The sequence below is a fragment of the Panthera onca genome, chromosome B1 (genome assembly GCF_046562875.1).
Source record: "Panthera onca isolate mPanOnc1 chromosome B1, mPanOnc1 haplotype 2, whole genome shotgun sequence".
Lineage (NCBI taxonomy): Eukaryota > Metazoa > Chordata > Mammalia > Carnivora > Felidae > Panthera > Panthera onca.
In genome coordinates this window covers 60312749-60335455 of record NC_138342.1, presented here as the reverse complement: position 1 = coordinate 60335455, position 22707 = coordinate 60312749, and the positions used below count along the sequence as shown (strand labels likewise).

Here is a 22707-nt window from a genome sequence, read left to right as displayed (position 1 = left end):
TTCCCCCTGTACTATCACATTGTGCTTTATTTTTTCCTCAAAACCTGTCGCAAGGCAGAAATGGAAACAACAACAACAACAAAACTCTACTCCGGTGCTGTTGTGTCTCAGGATAACCTGGTTGTACATCTGCCCTGTTGAATGTTCGGCTTAGGGAACTGAATCTAGGCTCCAGATCCCCTAAGCTCCACTGCTTGCAAAATTCCGAAGGATATAAGTGGTTGGCGTCAGCGTTCCCGTAAAGTGATTCTAGTTCTCTCGCACACGCTTAGCTTAACTTTTCAGTCTCGTCCCTAATTTAAATCACATGTTCATGTTATTTACTTTTTGAACAAAATGTGAGCAATGCACTGTGTGAGGCACTAACGTGTGTGTGTGTGTGTGTGTGTGTGACTGTGGAAAGTGCCTTGAGAACTCTGTGTGTGTGTGTGTGTGTGTGTGTGTGTGTGTGACCGTGGAAAGTGCCTTGAGAACTGGCCTGGAGCAGACATGAGATCTGGTTCCAGCTGGGCCATCCTGTGACTCTGAGATGTCTATAAATGACAGCTTTCTGGACATTGTTTTTTTCATTTGTAAAATGAAGGGGTTGCTTTAGATGAGCCTACGGTCCTTAGCAACATGACATTGTACTCATCTTTAACTAACATTTCCACTGGGAAGTTTAAGAGAATTCTTTGTACAACACTATTTAACTTCCAGTCACTTTGTAAAGGGATCTTTGTTTCATGCAAACTTTGTAATAACAGAGAGAATCATGGATGCATATTTCTTTGAGAAAGAAATTTCTTTGGGAAAGAGGCAAAAACTGTGCTTAAAGTATTCTTTTTTTTTTTTAATCTCAAAGCAATCAAACTATTCCTTTTTAAATTCTGTTTTTGAATTCCTTCCTCTCATCCAATTTCCGTGTAAAACTAAAACTGAGGGGCACCTGGGTGACTCAGTTGGTTAATCAGTCCCGCTCTTGATTTCGGCTCAGGTCGTGATCTCCTGGTTCTGTGGGATCGAGCCCCGAGTGTGGCTCTGGCTCCTCACTCTCAGCATGGAGCCTGCTTGGGACTCTCCCTACCCCTCTCTCTCTCATCCCCTCCCCTCTAAATAAATAAATAAATAAATAAATAAACTTAAAAAAATAACAAAAAACTGAAATCATAACCAGTGAAAAAGGTAAAAATAAATGTTACCTTTTAAAAATTGAGTTTTAAAATTAAAAATACGTTCCCCTCCTCATTAGACTCAAACACATTAGTGTTTGTAAGTTGGTTTCAGTTCTGCTTGAGAATACGGGCATTCATGCCATTTACCTACCTTCCAAGTTATAGAGCAGGTAGGTGACAGGAAGCAAAATTCCCATTAAACAGATGCAGTAACTGAAGCCCCGAGTGCTGTAAGATTTTGGGCTTTTCCTCTTAAGTCGTACTTCCGGTTTAGAAGAACGGGAGGAGTGTTTTTTGTTTTCCTCTTCAGAACCCCAGGTTTTGCACATAAGCAGCTGTTGCTAATTGATTTTTGCTATTGCCCCATTCTCAGTTGTTGTGTGGAAATTCCCAAATAATTCTGGAAGATCCCACCACGGCAGGCCTGCTTTGTCATGCCCACAGGAGGTGCCCCTGCTGCTGCTTTGGCCTGCCAGTGTCTGTGCTTAAGTCAAAGGCCCTGAGGACAGAGAGTACCTACGTCTGTCCCAGAGTCTCTGCTGACACCACTCGTCCCAGCACCCCCGTGTTCCTCAAGTCCTCAGAGAACGCAGCATGAGAACCTCATCTTGTTTTTTCTCGCTCTTTTACTGTAGTCTGCTCATGCCAAGACATAGGCATGAGTGTCACGAAGAGGACAGTCAGGCGGATAGTCAGAGGCATGGGCACCAAGCTTGTACCTTGAATCAGCTCTCGGCACCACCAGCTTGGCTTGTAAACGTCTCCATTAGGACTTAGCGTCTTCCCAGGAGGGTCCAGACAAGCCAGAATCCAGGCTGCATGCAGTTAGTTGGGTCTAAGCCATGGTCCTGATACGCTTCCAAAATTGTTATGACAGACTCCTGGATCTACAAAGTATCCATAAACCAGTGTATCAGGGTCAGGAGGGCTCCGAAGTAATATGTAAGAGGAAAGCAATCTTATTAAAATGGGTATGGTTTGTAATGCTACTAACAGCTAGCATTACAGGCTATTTAGTATCTTTAGTATCCCAGGCATATTAGTATCTTGAAGAAGGAATCTCGGTAGCTCAAATGACTCTCTAATTGCTAAAATTTGAAGCAGTCAGAGGGTTTTTTAGATGGTTGGAGAGAGAGGGGGGATTTCCTCTTAATTCAGATCAGTTAGGCAATAACCTACTTTGATCGTCAGCAAAGTCCACTCAAATAGCCACGAAGTACTTTTGCTCCTTCTTTACATTTTTTGAGAATATGTAGCATGTTATTTGGCTGACCTGTAGAGTAGAGGCACTGAGTCCAAAATGGTGATGAAAAGTAAAACAAATGTTTGTGTTCAGGCTTTTTATTGAAATGTGCCTGAGTTGGTAGTATAACAGGATGAGTTATTAATACAACATTTCCCCCTTTCCAAAGTCATGGATTTATTCATTCATGTAGCCTTATTTACTTTGGGGGGGAGGGTGCATAAAGAGCGCCCGGCACATAGTAGGAGCTCAAAACATATTAGTTACTTGAGTGGGTGAATGCAAGTGTCTGTTGGTGACAATGCCCAGTCACTGAAAAAACGGCAGATTCGGTAAAGAAAGCTGTTCCATTTCTTGTTGGCAAAACACGTGCACAATCCAGAGATGCAGAAAGACTTGTCTCTTCGTCTTTTTTTTACTTGGGACTTGCTTCCAGCAGTGCTAGAGATGCTTTCACAAAAGGACTTGTGTTCTGCCAGTAGGAAGTTTACTTCTGTTTCTTATGTGCTGTACGGGCGGCTCAGAAATGCTATAGGTCTCTCACATGTTTGCTTCGAGGGCAGATCTCATCAGTCAAAATAGGAGTTTTTAAAACAAGTGTTTAGGGGCACCTGGGGGGGGCTCAGTAGCTCGATAGTCTGACTTTGGCTCAGGTCATGATCTCATGGTTTGTGAGTTCGAGCCCCACGTCAGGCTCTGTGCTGACAGTATGGAGCCTGCACGGAGCCTGCTTCGGCTCCTCTGTCTGCCTCTCTCTCTGTCTCAAAAACAAATGAACATTAGGGGAGTCTGGGTGACTCAGTTGGTTAAGCGTCCGACTTCGGCTCAGGTCATGATCTCATGGTTTGTGAGTTCAAGCCCCACATTGGGCTCTGTGCTGATGGCTCAGAGCCTGGAGCCCGCTTCAGATTCTGTGTCTCCCTCTCTCTCTTTCTCTGTCCCTCTCCTGCTCCTGCTCTGTCTCTCTGTGTCTCTCAAAAATAAATAAATGTTAAAAAAATTAAAAAAAAAAACATTAAAATAATGTTTAGGGGTGCCTCGGGGGCTCAGTTGGTTAAGCATCAGACTATTTCTGCTTGAGTCATGACCCTAGGGTTGTGAGACTGAGCTCTGTGTCCGGCTCCATGCTGAGCATGGAGGTTGCTTAAGATTCTCTCCCTCTTTCTGCCTTTGTTGCTATCCCCTTCTCTCTCTTGCTCTCAAATAGATAGATAGATAAATAGATAAAGCATTTAAAGGGGGAAGCAGGAAGGGCATTGGATTTAGGGTGTTGTCCAATGGGTCACCTAAAAATGCCCTTTGAATTCTGTGAGGTGTGAGGTAATTTGTGCTCTCGTCTGATGATGACTTTTCCTAACACACATACGTTGCATCGACTGGGCGTAACTGAGTTGCTATATTCATGGCTTCTGCTTGGTATTAAATGGAATAAAAACGTTTGGTGGAGCCTATGGAAGTTGAGGTAGATTTGCTGTGCAGGCCGACTGCAGTCTGAGTTGTTAGTGTGGAGGAATCCTTACGTGATCTAACGTTGTCTGTAAATATCTCACAGCCATCATTTGTCGGGAATGACAGGCCCACATTCCCCTGTCTTGAGGTGAGTCACATAGTCCAGGCCTTTCCAGAGCAGGAGAGGACAGCCTGCCTCTGCCTCCTACTCCTGGAAGCCTAGTGGGAAGGCCAAGAACTGTCATCAGAGCTGAATGAGGCCCCTTTAGGAGGATTCACCTTTGACTTTTTCAGGACCACCTTCCCACTGAAATGCCATTCTGTGTTTCTGACACTTGACTGGTCCCGTCTCCTAGGGTGCCTGACCCAAGATGTTTCTGATGACACGAGCAGATACCTGCTTGACCTTTGGCGATGGAATCTCCACATAACCCTTTACATTTTGGGGACGTTTACAGTTGAAGAAACATTTTCATGTCCTCATCTCATTTGATCTTTACACCAAAAACAACCAGAGGGCAGTTATGTGGTATGCACGCCAGGCACTAGTCTAGAACCTAATGACCCGTTGTATCCGTATGATGCTATCCATCTAACACACAAGCTACACATCGTTCCCGTTCCCATTTATACAGTAGGATATGAAGCACAAAGGCATTAAGTAACTGGTCTAAGATTCTGGCTCTATGAGCGTGACCTATGGAAGATCAAGTAATGGTGCCTGGATCGTAGTCAGTAAATACTTGTTGCTGAAGGAGGTAAACAGAGGGGAGATGGGACAATGATATGTCATTGCATTGCAGAGGAAGCATTGAACTTCATCCTAGCAGTTTTCTACCATCTTTGCTTTCCCTTGCCGCCTGCTCATGTATTTGTGGCATCCCCAGCTCTGGATACACCTCAGCTTCGTGGATTCCTGGCTCTTTATCCCAGCCAGGAAACCTGCCTGCTTATATTTTAGGCCCAGATCATCCTAGCTGATGGTGAAGAGTTGGTGGGAAAAATGTTCCTAATTGAATCGCAGGCCTATAGCTAAGAATGGCTAAAAAGAACATATCCTGAGGCAGTATGGTGTTGTGGTCAAGAGTGTAGACTCTGGGACGGGCGATGTCTGGACATGACCCCCTGGTGCGGTGACTTACCAACTCCTTAACCTTGGGAAAACCTTTTAACCCCCCGGGCCTCAGTTTCTTCATCAATAAAGGCCAATAGTGACAGAACCAAGGCTATTGTATGGTTCAATTAGCTAGATCATAAAGCACTTAAAATGTGCCCAGAACATAGTAAATTCTGGATGAACATGGGCTACTATAATAGATAATAGGAGATTACAGAAGAAATGATTAATTATAATCTGTGTATTTTTAAAATTGTGGGTATTTTGATTTGGGGTACTTCTTTCATGTAATCCAGGCCTACCAGTTGATAGGGTAACTGTCTCTTATCTTTACTGAGAAAATTCCTTCTCCCACTAGTTATGAAATAGGAACTAGACAAAAATTCTCAAGAGTTCTATTTGACTGCTTTGTTAGAAAGGAACAAATGTAAAAAAATAATCCTGCAAAAGCAAAATGCATGTCTTCTTTCTAAAAATGTCTCTATAGATTCTTCTTCATCTGCCAAATTTGATCCTAGTTTTATGCCATGAAAAGCTTTACAGCGCTCGCCTGGCATTGACACTGAATCCCAACATCTTAAGGCTGAACTAGACCCAAAAGGCATCCTGCACCAGCAAAGAAACATGAAATATTTAGGAGATCTTTTTAATATTTTAGGTACTCTCATCAAAATGGGGTTATGTCACTTATTTGAATTATACAACTAATTGCCTTAATTAAAAAGAAATAAAACTCATCTTGGCAGAATGGATGATAGCACAGTGTCAAAATTTGTTTCTAAAAAATCATAAAAATGGAAAAATAACTAGAAATTATTTTAGGGAGTGCTCTCGTGACAAAATAATTTTTTTCAGATTACAAAGTGTAAACAGCTATGCATAAATATTGTTGTTCTACAATATTGTCTTGTAACATTGAGGAAGTTATTTAATCTCCTTGTGCTGCATCATCTCATCTATAGAATGATAGTGATAATGATGTCTGTCATCTAGGGATACAGGATTGTTTTGAGGATAAAATGAGATAATTCAAGAAAAGATTTTAGCAGAATAATTGGCTACTAAATGTTCAGTATGTTACTAATATTCTCCCAACTTTGTGAAAATGTAGATAAGTTATTTCATACGTATTGACTGAAGAAGAGAAATGGAATCATTGTGTTTTTTAAGCCAATTGAAGTATTAGTGTTTGTGCTTTGATCAGAGGAAATTGCTGTAATATTCACCACTGGAAGCAAAGGGGAAAAAAACAGGAATCTGCTCCATCATAACCATGCTTTCAATAGTGCTTTAAACAGTTCCATTGGAATGTAAGTTCCATCATGGCAGAGATTTTTGTGTGATTTGTTCACATCTGTATTCCCAGAGCCTAGAACAGTGCCTGTACATAGTAAGTGCTCAATAAACATTTGTTCAGTAAATGAATCTGAGTGCCCATCAAGGAGTCCTCCTAGACCAGTAGCTTCTCATAGTGAATCACAAAGATCGTGATGTAAACTTTGTGTACACACACACACACACACACACTAGCTTCTATATTCAAAAACAAAGAACCCTTTATGTCTTCCAATAACTCTTTATATTTCATCTTCACTGTCTCTGAATTTGAGAACAATGACTTATTTTAGGTAATTCTTCACTTGGATGGAAGCTCTGCCTGGTTTTACTGAGTAAGCTGACCTGATAGAATGAGATTTGCTCATGAAGTTTTAGTATTGACTGTCACCACCAGCAAAACATGAACTTATCCAAAAGCAAGGGTCTCTTGCCCATGGCATAGTGTTGGGGGGGGGGGGGGGCTGTTGGAAAGTACTCTTTATTTCTAAACCATGTAATAATAAAGAAGACATAATCTAAAATTTTTTGCTAACGTGTGTCTAATAGCATTATAAAATGTGTCTAATACTGTGTTTAGCATTAAGGAGAATGGTCTAAGTATGTCATTGTCTTTCCACAAAGAGTTTGCATTATAATGGGAAAAATGTTCATCAGAAATGAATACCTAATAATGTTCAAATTACATAGTAAAACCTAAATATGACCTCAGAGAAGGAGAATCTGTTATGGGCTGGAGGGATTGGGGAAAAAAAAAATCATGAAGGAAATAGGGACCTGCATTAGTTTTTCCATGATGATGGTGGAGGAAACAATGGGAGAAAAATTAGAAAGTGGACAAATTAATAATTACCTTTTCTTTGTGGGTGCAGCAGAGAGTGAGAAGACCCAAATGTCTAGAACAAAGAGGTAATTTTGTTTGGTATTGAGGGAAATGTTGACTGGATAAGGACCTGGTTTCCAGGATGAGAATATTAGTTAGGATCCTGAATTCTTGATGCAGTGCCATTTTTGCAGGATTTTCTAGGAATTAGAGCCAGAAGATTTTGTAATTTAGATAAATACATGCATTTAGTTATACGTTAAGACTTTAACTTTAAAATGTTACATGGTCTCCTACCCGGGGAACTTGTTTGAATACTATGGGAACATCCAGATTCCATTTTACTGCATGCCCTGTAGCTTGGTGAAGAGCTGACCTCGTCCCTGTTTAAGTCCAGATTAGAGGCTGACCTGAGTGGTTTCTCTTTCCTAACCATGTACTGCTAGGCTTTCCATGGCTGAGGGTGGCTTATAATCATGAGGTAGCCCCAGGCCTATCTTAGAGTAGCAGATGCATTTGGTGAAAGAGGCTAATCCAAGAGGACCGATTCAAGAGCGTTAACTCCTGACCATAGAACATTTAGAGAAAAACAGAAGTGAATGAGTTTAATGTGCCTAACTCTTGACAGAGAGAAAGGACATTAATGGAAAACTGGTGGAGTTAGAACGAAGTCTTGAGTTTATTTATTCTTCTCACTGGCTCCCCCACCCCCCTTTTCTATGACAGCTTCATTCTCTAACATTAAAGATGTCATTTAGTGCCTAACTCATGTCAGAAGGCCTCCTTCTTGGGACTGTAATAATAATGGATAATGGGTAGCTATTGTAGTATTTTCAATAGGGGATTAATACAGGGAATGCAGTGGTTTTAAGATTGCTTTTCATTTGCAGAATGGATCAGATGAGGAGAGGTTAATAAGAGGCAAATAAAGCAGAAGCTACTGTTCTAGGCTAGGAAGTAGCCTAGAAAGTCTGGACCAGGCATCGGAGAGAAAAGAATAAATTCAATAAATACTTTTAAGTAAGAATTTATGAGACATAATGACAAGTCATGTGTAGGTAAGAAAGGGGAAAGAGGAATGAATTAAAGTTGTCTCCAAGACTGCTAACCTGAGAGAGAAAAAGAATTTATGATGCCATATGTGAAATAAAGCTGCTTTTTGTTTTTTGGGGGTTTTGTTTGTTTGTTTTTTGTTTTTTTGGTGGGGATGTGAAATGCTTTTGAGATATTCAAATGTCTTACTTATGAGCATTTGGAAATGTGGAAATTGACTTCAAGTTAGAGCAGTGGGTCCCAAATCTGATTGTTCTCCCAAGAAATGTAAAAGGTACAAATTATCAGTCCTCTTCCTAGACCTGCTAAAGTCTGGTAGAGATGTTCCTATGAAACTAAATTTTTAAAGACTTTCCAGGAGAAAAAAACCCCAAGTATTTCTTATGGAATAATTGCAAATAATGTGTGTAGATTCTCCCCCAAGTAGGGAGTAGAAATTAATTCCTTGCTCCGTTTGAGTGTAGGCTAGTTTTAGTGACTTGTTCCCAAAGAATAGAGTATGAACAGGAGAAAGAAAATGGTATCTTTACAGTGTAAAAATCTGGCAAATGCCACTTTAACTAAGTGGCCAGGATTAACATAACAGGGTTAATGATGTCATATAAATATCATGTATCTTTCATATAATGTGATGAGGGAACACTTCTCTTTAGTGTTGTTCCTAAAATCCATAATCCCAGTCCAATCATTACAAAAATACCAGTCAAACCCAACATTGAAGGGAATTCTACAAAATACCTGACCAGTACACATCAACTTTGTCAATGAAATCATAAAACTAGCAAAACAAAGCACAGAAAGAATGAGAACCGGTCACAGACCACAGGAGACTAGGAAGTTTGACAGAGAGAAAGCACGTTAATGGAAAATTGGTGGCATTAGAACGAAGTCTTCAGTTTAGTTAACAGTAATATACCAATGTTGGTTCTTCATTTTGATAAATATGCTACCTCGAATGATGACATTAGAAGAAAGAAAAGTAGGTGAGGGGAGTACAGGGGTACAGGAATGCTCTGTATTTGCAACTAGTCTATAAACCCAACATTATTATGAAATAAAAAGTTTAGTACAAAAAAAAAAGAGGCTTTATAGGAAATTCTAATGGCTACCTAGTTTGGACAGTCACCTGGTCAGAAAATACGGCTAAAAGCATAAAGTAATTATTTAGCTGATTATAATTTCAGGATCTACCACAGTGCCTAGCACATGATAAATTCTCAGCCAATATTTATTTAAATACTGAGTCCATGGGTATTTTGTGATATTGTCTGGCATTGTGAAAAAGAACACCAAGGCAAAATCATAGCGATAGAAAGTAGAATGGTGGTTGCCAGGGGCTGGAAGAGGCGAGAATGGGGAGTCATTATTTACTAGGTAAAGCATTTCAGTTTTGCAAGATGAAAAAAGTTCTAGAGAGGGATGGTGCTTATGGTTGTACAATGGTATGAATATGTGTAGTAGCACTGGGCTGAACACTTAAAGATGGCTAAGATAAAGAATTTTATGTTATGTGTGTTTTACCACAATAAAAACATTTGGGAAAAAAAAGACTGAGAGTAGAGTGCTGGTGGCACCAATTTTTGTGGTGTGGGAGACAGGAAAAGGGTTGGCAGAGTTGAGTGAAAAAGGAAGGACAAGTCAGGAAGCCAAGAATGGGGGTGGATTTTAGATGGAAGATTTGGGAAGGTCAACCATATCAAATACTGTGGAGGAGGAGGAGGCTGAGGATCAAGAAGATGCCACCGGTGGGTGAGCTATGAGGAAATCACTGGTGCTCTTAAAAAGTCCGAGACAAGACACTGGTGGTAACTGAAGACACCACCCCCCCCCCCCCCACACACACATGACTGAGAGGATAGAAGTTGAAACGGTGGGTAGAAAAGAGAAAAGTTTGGCTTATGAGAGCCGATTTCACCCCACTGAAAAGGTGTCTCAACAAATGTTTCCTCTGTGCAGTTCAGAGGGCACAACTTGGATTAATGAACTAAAATTCCAGGAAGACATCTCTCACCTTAATTTTCTCCCGTGTGGAGCTTTGAAAAAAGTGGAATCAGCTGCTTGGGATGTGGTGGCTTCCCATGCCTGGACATGTTTATGGTCTGCTTACACTTATGGAAGTTGTGTAAAAATGATTCCCGAGTTAGGTAGGAAGTGTGTCAAATGACCAGCAAGGGTTCCTGTGTCTCTGTGAACATACATCATGTTACTGCACTTTGGGAATGCTTTGGAGTTTGGAAGATAGGGTTTTAAATCAAGACACTGTCAGAGGACCTCTCTGGGAAGAGAAGAGGCGGGACACTTGGAGCCTTGTGAACCAATGGTGTTGAATTTTGAAAAGTAGCTTGAGTTTTTCCTTCCTAAACTGTATTCAGCGACCTATCTTCTCATGAATGGAGATATCAAGGTTAACATCATCAGTGATGTCATGTGGGTATCATGCACTTGTCACATGATGTAATAAGAGGATATTTTGGGATTTAGAACCAATACCATGCCCAGGCTATTTTGACCTTCTATTTTACCATTTATTAGGACAATGATTTATCAGTGGGGATCTGATTATGAATACAAAAAAAAAAGAAAAGAAAGAAAAGAAAGAAAACCCAAAACCTCTGGCATAACTTTAACTGATAAATTATATTGACAAAAGTTTCAAATGTGATTCTTTCAGGAGACACATGTCTAACATTGCCATCCTTTGATAGGAAACATCTATGTGGAAATCCTATAATCACATTTAGATACCTGACAATTGTAATGGAGGGTACAAACAGTGGCTGAATGTGTGATTTAGATGCAAGAAGAAACTACACCCAAGAATAAGCTATGCTTCCCATTTGCCTTTGTAGAAGCCCAACAAAGGAAACCCGTCCCTTTTTCTTACTGGTGTCTATCCATCAGCATTCACCACTATTAAATACTTCTTAAGTGGTTTTCTAGACTGGTCAGATCCTTCTGTTGGGAATCTGTCTTTCAGGATGTGGTGAACAGACACTACAAAGCTTTGTCTGGAAATATGTGGTGTGACCATGTCTTAATGCATCTTATTTTCCTAGGTCACACAAGGAAATCAATTGAATTATTGCACAGTCACACCATACACATCAAGAAGGCCCTTGTTCTTAATACTCTTGGTGGAATTCTTCCCTCCAGCTGGACAGCTTTACTCATTATCTCCCAAACACACTACACTCGTTTCTATGTCATTGCCTTTGATTCAGTTTAGTTCCCAATCTCTGAAACTTTTCCCTATGATTTCTCCAGCTTAACACATTGCCTCTTTTTGGGATTCCAATAGAATCTGTTTTCTATATGCCTGACACTTAAACTATATGGCCTAATATTTCTTTCTTTCTTTATACTCTTGGTCTCTGCAAATAGTTTTATTGGTAAAGAAAATAATTTATTAATGTTAAGTTGGATTGGCTTTCCCTAACGCATTTTTAAGACCCTAAATTCTGGGGCTTTTTCAGGTTGGGTAAGCATCTACTCTAAAATTCTATGTTCTTTTCCTTACCATTATTAAAGTTTGATGACTGTTTCGCCATGGGTCAGAGACTGTGTTATCACTAAATCCAGAGGCCAACTCCACATTTTCTTCTCATTTTGCAATCGGATTATCCTCCCTGATAACAAATTGTTCTTTTGGTTGGTTCCTTTCGCCTCCTCTCTATGGACTACTATGGAAATTCAGTGAGCCAAGAGCTTTTCATTTAAAGTATTATAATGTCTGACTGTCTGGAATGGTCTTATCATAAAGGAATGGGAATCAAAAAGTCAAGTTTTGACAACTGATGATTTCTAAGAAACTAGCTCTAGGTTATTATGGGGCTCCCATTCAATTTAGTCATTGTCACAGATTTAATAATGGTCATGGTGAGAAAAAAAGAGGTTGATTTACTGGCAAAGGCATTATTGTAGTGTTGACAGTTTTCAGATATATTAGTTAGTTTATGTGTGACAGGTTGTTAAATTATTTCCCTCTCTGGGCTTTAAAATATGAGATTGTGGAGTACTCTTATCAAAAAAGTGTTATCCATCATTCCTTAGCCTTTCTTAAACAACAAGATACTGTTTCTGCCATTTGGGGTAAAATTTTACATTGGAGAAGGAAAGAGTTTATATTTTAATTTCTTAATTTTGAATGAACATAAAGTATTTGTGAGGACCCCCTTATTTTTTTCTGTCCTATCACTGCTTCTCTTCCTAGCTCTGAAAATCCAGAAGCCTGTCCTTGAGTTTTATAGCATATGCAGTTTTCCAGGTGATTTGAGAGATCTTGGAAAAATACATCCTTATCTTAGAACATGTCTTTCCGTGAGATGTCCTGATGCCCCAAATCCTCACTGTCCTGGGACTCAAATATTACACCCCTCTTAAGAGTCTTCGACTATTTCCCTTGTCTCTGCTCAACTCCCTACCCATAGCAGACTGCCGTTCTTTTTTCTTTTAAAGTAAGCATTTGTGTTTTTTTTTAATGTTTATTTATTTATTTTTGAGAAGGAGAGAGAGACAGGCAGAGAGAGAGGGAAATAGAGAACCCCAAGCAGGGTCCACATTGTCAGTGTAGAACCCGATGAGGGACTCAAACTCATGAACCATGAGATCTTGACTTGAGCTGAAAACAAAAGTCAGATGCTTACCTATCTGAGCCACCCAGGCACACCTAGGTTGCCCTGTTTTTGGACTTGGATAACACCATGTCCCAGGACATCAGTTCTGGCCTCTCATTCAGCAAGGGCCAGAGATGGAAGGAGTTAGCACTCATAGGGAATTTTGTCCAGGAAATGGGCGATGAACGTGATTGAGGCAGATAAATTTCTCCTTCATTCTTTGTTCCATGATCTACTTCAAGATGCATTCTTTAAAAATGCTTTGTATAGCTTATGTATGAGTGAACGTGTTGTCTGAGCAAATTTCAGTGTCTTTTTGTGGTGCAACTTGGAGCTGCATCAGTGTGATGAGTACACACATTGCATTCATTGCTTTGCCTTCTTCTTTGCTTCATTTCCTTTTTTTTTTTTCATTATCATGACCCCAGACCATGTACCTCCCAAATAAAGTCATAATCCCTTCATTTGTATCTCAGACTTTGCTTTCTAGAAGACTCAGGTTGAAGCACTTGATTTTAGAGTATTTGAGTTAAGCCATTTCTCTCCTTGTATATCTGCACTGAAAGCAAATACATTTGGAAAGGAAATTATATTTAAAAGCTATCCTCTATTTGGAGGAATTTCAGGCCAGGACAGAGATTCTGGTTTATAGGAGGGCAAAACAACAATGGAAAAAGAGGTAGTTAACAAAAAATGCTGGAAGAGAACACCAATGTCAAACTTCACCTATTTCAGCTTTTGTCTCAGCCAACCACAAGCGCACGGTGATAAACATCATTCCATTCCCTAATAGTTTTTTCGACTGCATGTTAAACATTATTTCTTTTTTCACCTTAGAAAATTCTCTCTGTATAGTACGCATACTCAGGATTCTGTTTTTCTTCTTGACAATGAAGATACAATGAGAAAATCCCCCAGATCCTGATAGCTTTTACTCTGAATGTTGATTAAAACTTCGAAGACTGTATGAATTTTATTTTTTTTAACTAGAGATATGATTTATAATCCACTTGGTTGTTAGACAGTACCACCCCAAGGATCTGCCTTTATCTATTGTTTTTGTATCACTGATTCACTTAACCAACCAACTGAATCAGTAATCCCATCAGACATACACAGTGTGCTAAATCAGGAGCAGAAGTGTCCTGAGAATACAAAGAAGCATACAAGTAGAAGATGCCATATTTCTATTCATCAATTAAAAATTCTGGAAAGGAACAGTGCGGGGGGAAGGCCAACATACAGTTTTGCCTCGCTAAGTACATACATAAAATTACACTGTAGGAATGAGGTATGTGGTATGCATACATATATGTGTATGTATCTTTTGTACTTTATTTCATAACCATGTTTTATACATGGATCAAATCACAGCATAGATGTAGAAAAATGTCAACATCCACTTATGAGAATGATAATTTACTGTTTTACCAGAGTAATTAGAATTCTCTTTTTTACTTCAGGTCTTTATAGCTGCCACCGTGTGGAGTACCTACCCTGTGCCAGGCGTTACCAAGGTTAATAATTCATAATTTATTTTTCTTTAAGCACATAGCTCTATCTCTACCATGTAAGTTACTTATTATGGGCCTCAGTTTACAGATGGAGACCCTGAAGTTCAATGTGCAGTGTCTTAATCATAATCACAAAGCTAGTGATGAGAAGGTGTATCCAGGATTCAAATGCAGTGCCATTTGACTCCAAACTTACTCTTTCCCCATTAATCTGTACTGCTCCTTTCTAATATAAATAGAATTTTAGGGATTTGACTATGAAATATTCTTCCAGTTTCTGCTTATATTTGTAGATTGATAAATTCTCCTCTGACTTACAGTTGGATTCTCTCTTTCTTTCTTTCTTTCTTTCTTTCTTTCTTTCTCTCTTTCTTTCGAGAGGAAAAGAGGGTGCAAGTGAGTGAGGGGCAGAGAGAGAGAGAGAGAGAAAGAGAGAGAGAGAGGGCGAATTCCATGAGGGGCAGAAAGAGAGAGAAGTGGGGCTTACCTAAAGCAGGGCTCACCCAAAGCGGGGCACGAGCTCTCCAGAAGCAGGACTCGAGCTCCCCAACTGTGAGATCATGACCTGAGCTGAAGTCAGACACTTAAACTGACTGAGCCATCCAGGCACCCCTACAGTTGGACTTTCTAGTGGGGGCATGGAGTGTGGTTCAAATCCTAAAATCAGATATATATGATGTCGTAAGAAATCATTGGATTTGAAGTTGTCCTACATCATCAGAATACAGATGAATGGCCATTTTGTGATAATGTTATATTTTTTATTTTTAAAATATAAAATGCACTTGGTTCTAAAAATGGAAAATTCAGCTCAGAGATGAGGCAAATACAACGCACATGACTGTTTAGGTTGGTCACATTTGATTTTTTGAAATAGTTGACCCAGCTGGCGTATAACTTACCTCAGCATTTAGCAGTTAGCTATGAGACAGTGGGTCATGCTCCTTGTCAAGCTGTGTCTCTTTCAATGCTTATATTGTTCCCAATGACTTCATTCTCCGTGCTGGCTGACAGGGATAATACTTTTAGTAAATTCAGTCATTTTTAATTTGAGCATCTTGTAAATGGAGCTTTGACGCACGAAAGTAGAATTGGGTTGCTTTTCTTTTTTATCTTTAATGTTATGAGTACGGTGGATATTTAAAAGCTAGCACCAGAAATACTCAATTTCCAGTCACTTTGCAAACAACTGATCTAACGTTATTTTGTTTTGTTTTGTCTTTATCGTGTTAATGCATCTTTCAGAAATTCTGCCAGCCACATGAAGTAGGTTGGATGAAAGAATAAAAAAGGCAAAAGACTGTGAAATATATGAATGATAGGTGACATCTAATACAGTTTTAAAAGGGACATCTAAAAAGTTTAGAACTATTTTTTAGGTAAAAAGTAAAATATGAAACAAAACAGAACAATGACAAAAAAGAACAAATAGACCATCAATATACCACTTCCCAGTAGTACAAGAGATTTAGCAGTTTCCTTTAATTGTACGGAGACTAAAACCCCCGTGTTTAATCAGACAGCCAAAAATGGCCAACATGCTATGGGGCTGCATTACCAGAAATAAGGTGCCCTCAATTTGGGGGTTGAGAGCCCCATTCTACTCTGTCTTTGCCAGACCATGTGAAATGGCACTTTGGTTTGACCTTACATATAGAGGACCGTGGCAAGGTTTATAAGGGTCTTGATGATGACAGGGAAAATGTACTTGAAGGATCCAGGATGTTTAGCCTGAAGAGAAATTCTTTCAGGGAGACTTGATAGCTGGTTTCAGATAGATGAGAATCTGTCATGGGAAAGAGTAGATTTAATCCAGGGGCGCCTGGGTGGCTCAGTCGGTTAAGCGTCCGACTTCGGCTCAAGTCATGATCTCGCGGTATGTGAGTTCGAGCCCTGCATCGGGCTCTGTGCTGACTGCTCAGAGCCTGGAGCCTGTTTCAGATTCTGTGTCTCCCTCTCTCTCTGACCCTCCCCGTTCGTGCTCTGTCTCTCTCTGTCTCAAAAATAAATAAACGTTAAAAAAAAAAATTAAAAAAAAAAAAGAGTAGATTTATTCCAGGTGATTCTAATGAGCAGAGTAAAATTACAGGAAGGCAAAACCCAGCTTCACATAAAGAAGCATTTATAGAGCTTAAGACATAGGTGCTTAATAAACATTTTAAAAAAGATTTTTTTTAATGTTTATTTTTGAGAAAAAGAGAGAGAGAAAGAGAGAGAGGGAGTGCGCAGGGGAGAGACAAAAAGAGAGGAAGACACAGAATCAGAAGCAGGCTCCAGGCTCTGAGCTGTTAGCACAGAGCTGGAAGCAGGGCTCAAACCCACCAACCAGGAGATCATGACCTGAGCCAAAGTCGGATACTTAACCAACTGAACCACCAAGGCACTCAATAATCTTTCTGAATGAAGGAAGGACTGCAGTTGAAAGAATGGATGGATGGTCTCATTGAAGTGGACTGCCTTAGAAGAGAGTGAATACTCTCTCTACTGAAATTTTTTTTTTAATTTTTTTTTAACGTTTATTTATTTTTGAGACAGAGAGAGACAGAGCACGAACGGAGGAGGGGCAGAGAGAGAGGGAGACACAGAATCGGAAGCAGGCTCCAGGCTCTGAGCCATCAGCCCAGAGCCCGACACAGGGCTCGAACTCACGGACCGTGAGATCGTGACCTGAGCTGAAGTCGGACGCTTAACCGACTGAGCCACCCAGGCGCCCCTCTCTACTGAAATTTTAAAGGCCAACTTGATGAACTCTCCCAGAGGATGATTTTAGTTGGTTGGTAGGATATTTTAATATGTGTAAAATTCTTACTAATTCTGGAACTGAAATTTAACAAAATTTGTGACTCTTCTGAATGAAAATCTTGTTATATTTTCCACATCTGAGTACGATATTTTCTTTCATTTTCTCTAAAGTAGAATCCATACTTTCTCTGATGCAAATAAGGATTATTTTAATAACATGTTGTTTTAAACAAATTCTTTTACTCTATTATTTCATTTAATTTTAATGAACTAGATTATTGGATGGGCAGAGAACCTATGATTCTAATTTTTCTTGAGGGAAAAGGTCAGGAGAGGTTGCTAATTAGCTCAAGATCACATAGTGAATTAATGACTGAGTTCAATGATCTTTCCGTAAGATAATGGAACTCTCCTTAAGAAAATTTTTAAAAAGCCAAAATTCGAGCCTTCAAGGTTGTGTGACTGATTTATATTAAAACAACACATTCAAAATGAAAGCTGTATTTTAGAGAAAAAATATTAAAACAGGTTGGAGAGATTGCAATGGTTCTCAACCAGGTCAATTTTCCTTCCAGGAACATTAGGCAATGTCTGGAAATTTTTAGATTGTGACAACTCAGAAGTAGGGGGTGGGGAAGGGGTGGGATGCTACGGGAATTTAGGAGATAAAAGGCAGGACTAATCATCCTAGAATGCACAGCCTCCCATAACACAGTATTATCCAGTGTGAAAGTTGAGAAACCTTTGGATGTTTTGCATCCATTTAAACCAGAACTTGGATTCCTTTGAACAGTGAGGTGAGATGTATAGCATGTAAAATACCTTTAAGCTCTTATTTTCTAAAGACTTTTCATTTACTCAGAATAAAGTTATATTTGCCAAATTGCTACTTTTGACTGCCAAGGATTATACGTTGCGGAAGAAGCCCTGCCTTTCAGGCTAAGCATTGTAAATCTTTTCTGCCTCTACTAATAGTCCTTTCTTTGCCTCTTTCCTATACCTTTGGCATCTTTCTATCAATTTTCTCTCACAATAAAACCAAAAACAACTGGGGCCCCTAGGTGGCTCAGTCGTTGACCGTCCGACTTCGGCTCAGGTCATGGTCTCACGGTTTGTGGGTTCGAGCCCCGCGTCGGGCTCTGTGCTGACAGCTCAGAGGCTGGAGCCTGCTTCGGATTCTGCGTCTCCCTCTCTCTCCACCTCTCCCCCACTTGTGCTCTGTCTCTCTCTCAAAAATAAATAAAATGTAAAAAAAAAAAACTTAAACCAAAAACAACCCTCTTTTTTTCTTTATATATTGACTGATCTTTTCCCTCTCTTTCTCAGTTTGACGTCTTTGAAGAGTCATCTGCAATTATTTGCATACTTTCTAGGCATTAATGTTTCTTCCTAATGTTTGTCTTTTGGCATCCCTTATACGTGTGCTTGGCACAGCAATCCAGCGAATCACTCAAGCCACAAACTCCAGTCACTCTAGACTTCTTTTTTTCTCACTGCCTACCTTATCCCACCAGTCACCGAGTCTTTTCTATTTTACTTTGTGACTGAGTCTCGCAGATTCATTTCTTCTTCCCCATACCCACTGCTGCCACCTTTGTGTTAAAGTACTGGTGTTAAAGTAACCTTTCCAAACCAAAAAAAGAATTCCGTTGTGTCTCACTTAAAGGTTTTCAATGACCCCAACTTAGGTGCCTAAGAATCCAAAGTAATTAATATGGTCATTTGTTGTTACCTACCCGCCCCCCAGCCTTCTCTCCAATCACAATCCCCACCAGACAAACCAGAATAAGTTGTGTTATGCATATTGTGTCTTCTTACAAGTTGTCCCTTTTGTTTAGAATGCCTTGGTCAATTACAACTTTATGTGTCCTTTTCTTTAAAATTAATTTTAGTTTAGGGCTCCTGGGTGGCCCCTCATTGGGCTGCACACTGGCCATGAGGCCTACTTAAAAATTAATTTTATTTTAATTAGTATGTATAATAAATCATCATAATATGTATAATAAATATTTTAATTAAGTTATGAATAATAAATATACATAGATTTTTAAAAGCCCCAAGAGTACTAAAAGGTTTATAACCAAAAATAGCATAAAAACTTAAAAAACAGAAACAAAACACACAAAACAAAACACACCAAAAACAAACAGCAGATCTTTGCACCAAAGCTTCCTGCCTCTCTGCCTCCTGGAAGCAACCACTTTTGTCTATTTTAAGTGTCTCTTCTGCATTTACCTCCCTCATGCTAAATAACTTGCTTGTAATGCTATTTCTTGGCTTGTCAACTTAAACTTTCCCTACTGAATTTCTCCTCTCCCATAATTTCAGTGTGGTTACCATTAGGGATGCCACTGAGAACATTGAAAAACCAGCACAGCAAAGATACTGATTCGTCGCAACAGTCTCCCCACATGGTGTAGGTGGGCTAATTACTGGCCTTGATTTTATGACAGTTTTTGATGTAATGAATTTAAATAATCAGTGTTTACATCACTATTACCATGTAAGTACTGTCTCCTGCAGAAACAAATAACATCAATGATTATGTCATCTTGCTTACACAATTTTTTTCTTTCTAGAAGTTACTGGTTGATGTTTACAACAATCATTTCTTCCTTCTTAAAACTCACCACAAGCCTCACCTGTTCTATCAAGTCTTTGCAGCTAGGTAGAGCCGATTCTCCATCTTGCGTTACAACTCTGTTGTTGTCCTTGCTACATGCACGACCCTTAAAGATTTCTGTGTCTCTCTTCCTCACCAGAATGAGAGCTCCTTCAGGTTAATGATAGCATCTGTTATCTTTGAACCCTCAGTGTCTTGTGGCAGTGCAAAACACATAGTACTTAGTAAATATCTGTTGCATTAGGGATGGAACAAGAGTGTCTTTTCTCTTTGAAGCTGCCTTCAGTATTGAGCAAAATGGTTTTGTGCACATTTCTCTGATTTCTGAGTCACTACGTATAGATCAGAAACTGAAATGCCTGTCAAGATGTAGGCAGTTAAAATAAATGAGTGCAGCCACGTCTGATGGGGTCCGTGGCATTAAACGGGTCACCTGCTGCTTGACTCCGGGTAGTTGATGCCCGGAAGGTGTTTCAGACCTGTGTTGCCAGCCCTTCTGCTTTTTCAGTGGAAGTAGAAAAATCCAGGTTTGCTCCGAACTGCCATGATTCAATTTTTTAAGACTATGCAGACTGAGAACATGATTCCTGGGAGCGGATTTGGTTCGTGGCCACCAGCTTGTGACGGTGGCCTGAAGATTGTGGGTGAGCAGTAGCATAGCACATGTGACTCCAGTGCCTTGTGCTTGGTGTTTGGTTTGCCTGAGCATGGATCCTCCCTGGGGGGTCCTCTCCAGGGCTCTTCCCCGTGGTGGCATCCCTTCACCAGCTGACGCCAGCGTGTGGAGTGAGTCGGAACAGAAGAGAGTCTGGGCACAGGCCCCAGCCTGCCAGAATGTTTGAAGGCGCTGGGCAGCGTTTCAGTGGAATCAGGGCTTCGACTGTTAGGTGAAAGTGGAGAATGATGGGTTAAATAATACGTGGTAGAAGAAAGCGCAGGTAGACTAAAAACTGTATACTAGGTGCCAAGCCATGTGCCTTCTCATATGTTATTCAATTTTTTTTAATTTTTATTTATTTTTGGGAGAGAGAGAAAGAAAGAGATATAGAACATGAGTTGGGGAGGGGCAGGAGGAGAAGCAGACACAGAATCCGCAGCAGGCTCCAGGCTCTGAGCTGTCAGCACAGAGCCCGACGCCGGGCTCGAACCCACAAACCGCGAGATCATGACCTGAGTGGAAGTTGGACACTTAACCAACTGAGCCACCCAGATTCCCCTTATGTTACTTAATTTAATTTTTACAATAGCCTCGAGGAGATGGTGTCATCTCCAGTTTGCAGAGGTTGAATCTCTATAAGATTTAGAGGTTTTTAGTAAAATTCCCGCCATTAAAATAGATTAACACCAGAATTAAGGCTTCCTGATTCTGCCCATGCAGAAAGCCCATGTATGGGATTTTAAAAATGAATTAAACCTATTTTATAATAATAAAGACATGGATTGAAATTTTCTACTAGAAATGGATCCTGGGATCTTTGAATCTGAAAGTTGTTTTCTTCATTTACAGATGGATTATTCATTCTTTCAACATTTGTGGAGTATCTATTGTGTTCTGTGTTAGTTACCAGGGTTACAAAGATGCGTAAATATACAATCCCTGTGCTTGGAAAGCGCTAAATGATTGTATGTTTCTGGTTTGTTATAAGTGTGAAAGGAGGGTGGCAGGTGTTGGGATAAAAGATATGAAAACTCTAGAAATTTGGTGGCCAAATTGTTTGTTTTCTTTTTTTTTTTTTAATTTGGGAGATACTCCTTTTTTTGTTGTTGTCACAGATAAAATATGCTAGTAGGAAATTGAAAAATGAAAATAAGGAAAATTAAGGCAAAAGTCTCCTAACCAGTGTGAGCAACTCTATGTACTTAATTACCTACCTTTTGATTACCTATCAATATGAACATTTTTTACATTTATCACACACAGATGCAGAGAAACACACAGATCACACTGCATTATTATTCTATAGCCTATTTCTCTTATTTAGGAATATATCAAAATGTTCTATTACTATTTGATTTATGCCTGAATAGTATTTTATTGCATGAAAACAGTTCTGTGTATTTAATCAACTCTATCTTGTTAGATATTTAGGGAATTTCCAATTTTTTATAATCTATGTCATAGAGAATTTTTACAGCTAAATCTTTTTATGTACCTTCAATTATTTCCTTAGGAAAGATTACTAGAAATGAAATGACTGGATTTAAGCATTTGTATATTTTTTGAGTTTTTTGCTTTTAGAACCTATAGCACTAAATTGTCCTCCAGAAAAGTAGTACCAATGTATCCATCACCAGTGGATTTGATTTTCCATTTTTATTCACTATTTCAAATGCTAGTTACAACCTTTTTTTTAAAACTTTTCTAATTAGACAATTAGAAACAAGTCTCTATATTGATTCTTTTTGAAAACTCTTTTGGCCTTTGAACTTGCTAGATACTATTGTCCTCTGGTATAATACTCTCACTTCTTATTATGGTTAATTGGTTGGCTGATTACTTGCCTTACTAGCTTTGGAACACTTTGAAGGTAGAGCATGTCCTATCTGCCTGGGTGTTTCTGGATGCTCATGGATGTCTGTTGAGTTGAATTAAAGAAGATGCATAGCTTAGAAACCATTGGCTAGATGGATAAATGTCAATACACCCAGTGGGCAAGTTATTTGATTCCTGCCAGTTACATGATAATGAGTAATTTAAGTGATCATTGGTCACATGCCAGCACTGTGTTAAGTGCTTTGCATACTTACCTGATTGAATCCTCACAGAAATGCTCTGGAGAAGAGATAATAATTGTCTCCACTTTGGCAATGAGGAAATTGAGAGATTATGAAATTTGCCCAAGGTACATGGCTGTAAAGTGGCAAAAAAGGTCACGAACTCAAGACTAGCTAACTCCCAAGCCCTCTTATCTTTTCCCATCTGCCCTCCCTTACCTTCTCCTCCCCTCTCCAACTTATTATAGATATTTAAATATATTTATACAAAAGTAGATAGAAGAGCATAATAAACCTTGGTTTAGCCAACACCCAGCTTTCATAAT

The 22707-nt window shown here is 39.5% G+C and overlaps 1 protein-coding gene across 3 annotated transcripts in view; it reads left to right on the top strand.

Annotated features, from left to right (window-relative positions):
- Window positions 1–22707, top strand: part of BTC (betacellulin) — a 45472-nt gene that overhangs the window by 2044 nt on the left and 20721 nt on the right. The gene's annotated exons all lie outside the window — the stretch shown is intronic.